The sequence below is a fragment of the Anopheles aquasalis genome, chromosome 3 (assembly GCF_943734665.1).
Source record: "Anopheles aquasalis chromosome 3, idAnoAquaMG_Q_19, whole genome shotgun sequence".
Classification (NCBI taxonomy): domain Eukaryota; kingdom Metazoa; phylum Arthropoda; class Insecta; order Diptera; family Culicidae; genus Anopheles; species Anopheles aquasalis.
Genome location: NC_064878.1, coordinates 15340001 through 15347500, shown reverse-complemented (window position 1 = coordinate 15347500; position 7500 = coordinate 15340001).

Below are 7500 nucleotides of genomic sequence, written 5' to 3'. Positions count from 1 at the left end.
GCTCGTCTTCTTTTCACATAAAATTGATTTGCAGGATGAGAGCAATTTTCGCTCCTTCATTTAGGCCATCAATGGGAGCGGAACCGGAGTTTTGAGTGGGCTATTCATTGGGAGGATTCTAGAACGCTGAATTGGTGATTGTATTTCATGCTTTACGATTTGCTTTTGTACCTGGAAAATCATGGTTTTAAAGTAGTAGATTGATAATTTAATGGTAAAGAAGCTTCTTTTCGTTCAATTGACGTAAATGGCGGAGTTGTGTTGAACAATCTACCTCCTGCCGTGTGAAAATCAGCTCAACATCCTACATCCCCGAACGCTGAACATGCACCACAAAGTGCAACAGCATAAATGGTTAAGTTGTGGTAATAACTTTCAGTCCGTTCAGGACGTACAAACGGCACAGGGTCTTCGTCCGGAGAGGAAAAGGAACATTCTATCCACCAGCGTATCCACCAAAGCTCTCACTGGCCGGAACGGTCGGAATGTGCCCAAGTCGAGGTTCCGGAGTCCCGTTTAGGGGGAAGTAAATCTTTCTTACTCGCTCGTCAAACCGAGAAAACCGGTGATGGTCTGCTAACCATCGCGACCATCCCTCCTTCGCTCTCCCGTTCCTGGCCAAGCGCCAGCCGGCGGGAATGCCGGTAAAAATCGATAAACCAGACTAGACAGACACAGCGGAATCCTTGCCAGCTCCACACGCGCCACACGCCAAGTGCCAGCTGGCGAGCGAGGAGCAGAAGAAGAAGCTGGAACAGTTTTCGCAAACTTCACCGACGACACCACAAACTGCATGCCGGGCCTCCCCCTTTGGCCTGCAAATGCAGGCACCTTGGCGTAGCTCGTCCACAAAGCGAACGTCCGCATGGCACAGGAATGTCGTGGAAGTGACTCAACCCTACAAACCCCCCGCCCCGCTGGGGTTGGTTTGAAGAAGTGTAACTTCCTTCCTTTCTCAGTTCTTGGAGAAAAGTTACTCGAGAGTGGAAAAGTTTTTCGTCTTCGGGTTTTTTGGGGGCGAAAACGAGCAGCCACAGGATATGAAATGAAATACCGGGACCGCCCCCCGGAAGGCGGTTCCTTCCTGCGAATTGGCCAGTCAGTTTAAATTTCCGTTTTGTGTGCATATTTTTTTTTTTGGCCAAAGATCACCCCCTTCCTGCTCCCCGCTCGTTCGTCCTCTTCCTGCTGGACGGAAGTGGCAGACTGTGGTTCCACTGTGGTAAACTATCGGGAAGGTGTTAAACGATGCGAACGAAGTCACTGGACAACAGCCAGGAGTCTATTAGATTTTAATTAAACACGATAGAGAAGGACCCTTTGGGCTTGGTATGGCCACTGCTTGTGTGACCGCGTGGGTTTTCCCGGAGCAGAAATTAATTCCTTAAATCTCGAGTCCAAGTTTTCTCCGTTCCTCTTCCGTTAATCTTTGGATTCTTTTCTCCTGTTTCTCCCCGCTGCTTGCTCGAAGCTAAGATAAATGTGGTGCGAAGTTTGGTTTGGCACAAAGATAGCAGAAGTTCTTGTTTTCTCTTTACACCAAGGTAATCTTCATCACAAGAATGTTGCGTTGATTGAAATAGGTGGGTGGCGGACCGAGGATAAGCCGTGGGTGGTAACATTTTGGAATTACGCTTTGTGTTCGCTGCGTACACTCGTTGGCTGCCGTCCGGAGCTTGTGATTCGTATGGATTTGTAAATGTTTCATATAATTTGAAATGTTTTTCTCACGTTGAAAGAGATCTAAGACAAGGGATAAGCTGCAGATGAAGATGTTTAGCAAGGTCGTTTAGATGGTTGTCTGCCTTATGTTAAAAATGAGTTCGTTTTTCTTTATGTTGCCAAATTGATAATGCTGGTGAAAAGAAAGTAGCAGCAAGACCTGAGGATGCTTTAAACAATCACGAACACAATAACGAGATCGATGTTTTGCTCCACCGTAACACCCTATGGCTGGAAGCAAGATAACAAACTGTATCAACAAGTTTATAACGGAGTTTGGTTTGTTTGAAATAGGTTTCACATCAATCATAAACATTGAACGTCGTCCATGCTCCTTTCCACTCCTTGCCATTAGTTTGGTTTAAGCTTCCTGATTCCTTCACTTTGCAACGGATACGGCCAAGATAAACAAGCTGTTTGGTGTGCATTCGTTGCAACGTTGCGCTTTTGCTGTTGGGTTGAAACGCGGAACCCTTGGCCACCGATCTTCGCATCGTTTAGCTTCCTATCATCATCAGCATCACTATCAGCTTATCGGATGATGGCACGTGCTTTTGGGGGATGACGCTTCCCCTTGATTTAAAACCTCTTACATTTGTTTGTTAACCGACGACTCTCTGGATTCTCGAGAGTTAAATTATGTGAGCGATATTTTCCACTAAAACCACCGCGTCTTCTTGTGTCGTCCTCCAGGCGAGCAGCTTTATGCTTTATGCGCTCGCTATCATTTCGAGAGCGCAAGTAGCGGATGTTGACGATGGTGTTAACCGCGGCACGAACGAACAACCGGGGCGTTAGCGTGTTGATGCCCTTTGGTGCACTTGCACTGAGCTACTTAGCGACTGCAAACCGAATGCGGGATACGGGAAGCGTGTAAATAGTGAAAAATCCCTGCGAACGGAAGCCGTTCACCAAACTTGCGGGTAATGTTGATGGCAGCCGTAGTTCTGGTCGGTTACTGTAATCTATCATTATTTGCGCAAAAACTGCCGTTGTGTGCACGCTGTACACCATGGCAGTGGATGGATTAATGTATGATGAATGCATTTGCCGTTGAATAAAAACCTGCAAAAATCCAGCTGGTTCACCGAAGGCCCTGATTCGATGTGGGAGGTTTGTCACGGTTTCTGTAACGGCGATTTAAAACCATGCATTGCACGTTGGTCAATTGGGATATTTTACATCCTTCCCGGCAAACCGATGTCACGATATTTTAACATTGTATGGCTTGAAATGCAATACAATGTTCTACTGCCGTTAGTAGCGTTAACAGTAATGTGGTTAAAAATTAACATTTCTTTATAATCCGATTTTCTGTTTGGGAAAATGTTTGAGAAATTCATAAAATATAAAATTATTGATTTAGCATACCTTTCTAAGTGGACAGTTTTCATGCAATTTTCTAAGAATTCGTGGATAAATCCGAAAAAAAATCCAAAATATGGCCATTTTAAAAATGATAAAAATGACTCACCGATCAGTTTGATCTGGTTCACACTTTTTATGTGCTTTTAAAAGTTTTAGCTAAACATCTTTTTCTCTACTAGTGGTTTTCTCTACTAGTGGTACTCCTACGGACTTGCAAAACAATCTTTCTCCACGCTACGTTACGATGAAGGAGTATTTTGATGAATTCATCCGCCCTTCGGATAACCCATATCGCCATCCCTGCGACATTTGATCCCGATGGTTTTCCAGAGCTGCCACAGATTGCCCCAAAAAGGGGGGGGGGGGGGGATGTTCCATACTCCGTATATCGCGCCAAGATCGACGGAAAGCGATTTGCCCGTCGTCGGATGTTGGCTAGAGGTAGAGGAACCTGTTTTCGTCATTTTTCGCGGAAAGCCACCTTTCCGATGTGTATAAGATGTGTTTGGGGCTGGCTATCCCTAGCCTGGCGCCAGGGGTTCAGCCCGGTGGAAATGGATTCTCGAAAAAGCATTAGCAGAGCCGATGCATAAGGCCTAAACCAGCAGGATATTAGAGGAAAGAGACGGGATCAGGTTACACAGGCCGTGTGCTAGACTGATTTGGATGGCGAGAGTGGCGTATGGCACAAGTTTTCCCGTTTCGTGGAAAGTGCCCGGCGACCGTGATCAATACTTTTTTTTTTGGGTGTCTGTCGACCGCCCCCGCCTCATGTGTGAGAGGGATCGGTCGCTAATGCCGACAGCAGCTGTCGCTAAAACCAATTTCAATCAATCATCCCTTACCCTCAGTGGAGTAATCGCGACGCATCAACGCATCCGGTGCGTCACTGAGCATCGGTAAAAGGGTTCGGTTAGTTCCCTTGCGCGGTGAATATGTGTGCCCGGTGGTAAACGCCTGTCGTTGGTTTGTTCTAAAATTACACGCTATCCGGTTAATGGTACAGCATCTGGAGTCTGGATTAATTGGATTCAACTTAAGGACAGGATACAAAGATGATATTCCTGATGACGGCAATCCATGGGTACTAATTGGATGCTAATTTTATAGCGCAGCAGCATATTCATAGCTCAGCGTTCTCATGGAGAAAGGCGAAAAGTTAGGACGTAAGAAATCGATGTAAATCGAAATCCTGGTTAACGCTCTGTGCATTGATTGGCTCCAATTATCGGACAACGAAACCGAGAAGCCGTGATTGTGAAGATCCTTCCGACGGTTCGGTTGCTTCACAGTCTCCCAATTCCTTTGGCTATCCCACAATCTGTTTGTTTTCGCTAATCCCGAAAGCGCAAAAAGAATTCAATCGATAGATTGGCTGGCAAATATTTCTTCTGTTCCCTTCTTCGGCTACAGTTGCTTCAATTTGATGCCCACCCGCAAATCATCCCGCGGGAGTTCCCTGCACTTTCCACTTGTTTATGTGTTTTTACTGCCAACACATGTAGTCGTTGTGTGACTTCCGTCGGCGGCAGGGGAGGGATCGGCTGCCACCGTCCTTCAACCAACCCCCGTGGCGAATGTTGATTGAGTGGCTTCGACGGAAGCGAAGGATCCTGCGAAGGACTGACTGCTATTAATAGCGAATTTTGGAGGCGCTCGTGCGTGAAACTACACTGAGCCAACAATAACGTCTTGAGACGACGCGGAAGAGGACTTATAGCGTCGCAGGGGGATTGTTTATTTGGGCGTCTTTTCCCCCACAGCGCCATCATCGCTTGGGCAAAAAAAAAAAATAAATAAAAAGGAACGAAGAAGGAGGAAGTAACTTGTTTGCACTGTTAAGTGGCTTTTGAGGGGTTTAAGTGTGGCGTTTGCTTGCGCCATAATGCTATATTAAGTGTTCGAACCTAAAGGGATTTAGTCATAATTACCAAAAGAGTATGTGTGTTTGCGTGTGGCACATTAGTGGTTTGATTAGATTTCCGTCTATTTTATTGTCGTACGAGAAGCGACTGGAAATTACCTGCCCTGGACGTGCTTTATCATCGTGTAAAAGCTCATAATTAGCCATAAAACGAAGGGCCACCAGCACCGGCAACACAAGCAGCAGTTGAAGCAGTTAACGAAGATGAAAACATCGCTGACGGTGGTTCTACAACGTGAAATCAAAATGACAATCAAACACGAGAAAAGCAAACTGAAACAAACGAAAAAAAAACGAAAAAACAGACGAGACGACGACTGTTTTGCCCAGCGAAACAAAGAATATTATTTGCTAAACAGCGACGACAGGGAGGATGTTCATCGCCGCTCATCAAACCCTCAACGCGCTCACGCTGGAATGGGGGAAAAACTTTCCCCCGAACCCACGGCGCACATACAAAGGATGCACCAAAGCTGGCGCGCTGGAGCATCTGAGGCTGCACCGTACGACCGGGCAGGCGAGAAGCGGATAAGCATAAAACTTTCGCTCGAGGGAAACAACTTTATTTAATTATCTATCGGGACCACCCCCTCACGGGTGATGTTGCTAGCGGTGGGTGATGCTGGTGCGAACAACAGCGGAAGAAAGAGAAAATATTAAAACAACAAAACAACCGTGAGCTGAAAGGGAGAAGTCAGAACCAAGATATGGATTCGCTTTCTCACACAAAGACGACAAAGTGTCCTTGAGGAGAACTCATTTAGCCACTGGTGTCAATCCGTAACCGAGAAGACCGCCCAAGAGGTGTCTTGGTTTGAATTTATTTAAAAAAAAATTAACAAGTTTCCTTTAACTAAACGAACGCGGATGATAAGGTGCCCTCATACCGGGAGCTGACGTCGATTGCGCCAAGCTGATTATGCGGCAACTGACTGCGTGTCATTCATCTTTTCGGACACCTCTCGTGGGAAATAATTGTGACTGTGTATGTCTCTGTGTGTGATGATTAATTTCCCGATAAATGTGTCCTCGCCAACGCCAATTAATCACACACGGCCAACAAGAAGAATGATGTCGACTCGTTTGAAGTTTTTCCTCTCTCGAGAGAGAGAGAGACATTCCGGCGAACTATCTGACGGCGGGAAAATGGGAAAGCGTTTCTAATATTTATTCGAATCATCATCATCTTCGTCTGATTGCGCTCAAGCCCCTGTTCAGATCGAAGCGGGACTGGCGTCTTCAGTTCCAGCGTCCAGAATTAGCTATCGATGGCTCGCAGAAACTGTTGGTCACCGGTCATTCGGAGTTCAAAGACCTCCACGCTCGTTGTTGAACGGTCGACCATTTACGACCCCATCGGAGCCCCCCCCCCTCTTGGTTGCCAGCGAAATCGCTGCCAGATCATTTTCCACTTTCTCCGACCCCAGGTCATGGTCTACGGGCGGCGGTATGGTATCAGCAAAGTTTTCCGCAATTATTAAGCCCCACCAGCACGAAACGCGACGAACCGAGGCAGAGTCTTGCGTTTCATCGCCCACGGTGATGATGCCACCGGGCGGCCATGTTACCATGACTGCTGTTGCTCTGTTTATAGGCCACTTAAAGGTGGCCTATACGGGCCGGTTGGTTCAATATTTCGGATGCCCAATCATCCGCAGTCGCCGGTCGCCGGATTGGAAATGGAGAAGGATCGAAGGAATATTGAAATCGTACAAGTGGATCGATGAAGCGCGTGGAGCGATACAGATCCGATTTTAATATATTTTATCCTTCAGAAGACTCCCCTTGGATCCGTGCGGATCAGCCTGAAGCCAAGTTTTAAGGCCGATAAGGCGCAATAGTGACGTAATGACACAATGGGGTGTCGACTACGGAGAACCGTTTTTGTCAGAAAAAGGGTCGTCATGGATCAATAGCGATGGATAACGAGGAGGATATTTGTTTACAGCATTACTAGCCATTCAGTGTTGGTCATATTGCGAAACAGTAAACAACAATCCGCACCATTCCCTTAAAGGGATCGGATTGTGGGACGCACATTGGGCCACAAACCAGAGGTGTGGTCCATAGCAACCTGAATCACTAGCTCGCGTTACCGAAACACCTTCTGCAACATGATGTGCTTGTGGTCGTTATTCAATCGAGTCGTCGCCATCAGCAATTCACTCGTCTTCTCAAGGTTCAATCTGTCGGAGAATCGAATGCGATTGATGGCAAATGATGGAATGGAAAAGAAACTTGTTTGGTGAAGCGAATTGCCTGTTCTAGCTACCGTAGCTAGCTGCTGCTGTTGCTGCTGTTGAGATTGGCAAACGGTTCCGGATTGCTAAAGATCAAAACGGATGCTGCGCAAGGAAATGATCGACATGGGAACTCTGTGCGTATTCTATAGTTGCACTTTGATCTCGTTTGATGTCATCGATACTTGACACAGGGCTGGTGTGGGTGTGCTAGCGAGGTCAGCCATTTGCTGAATGGAGGCAGAA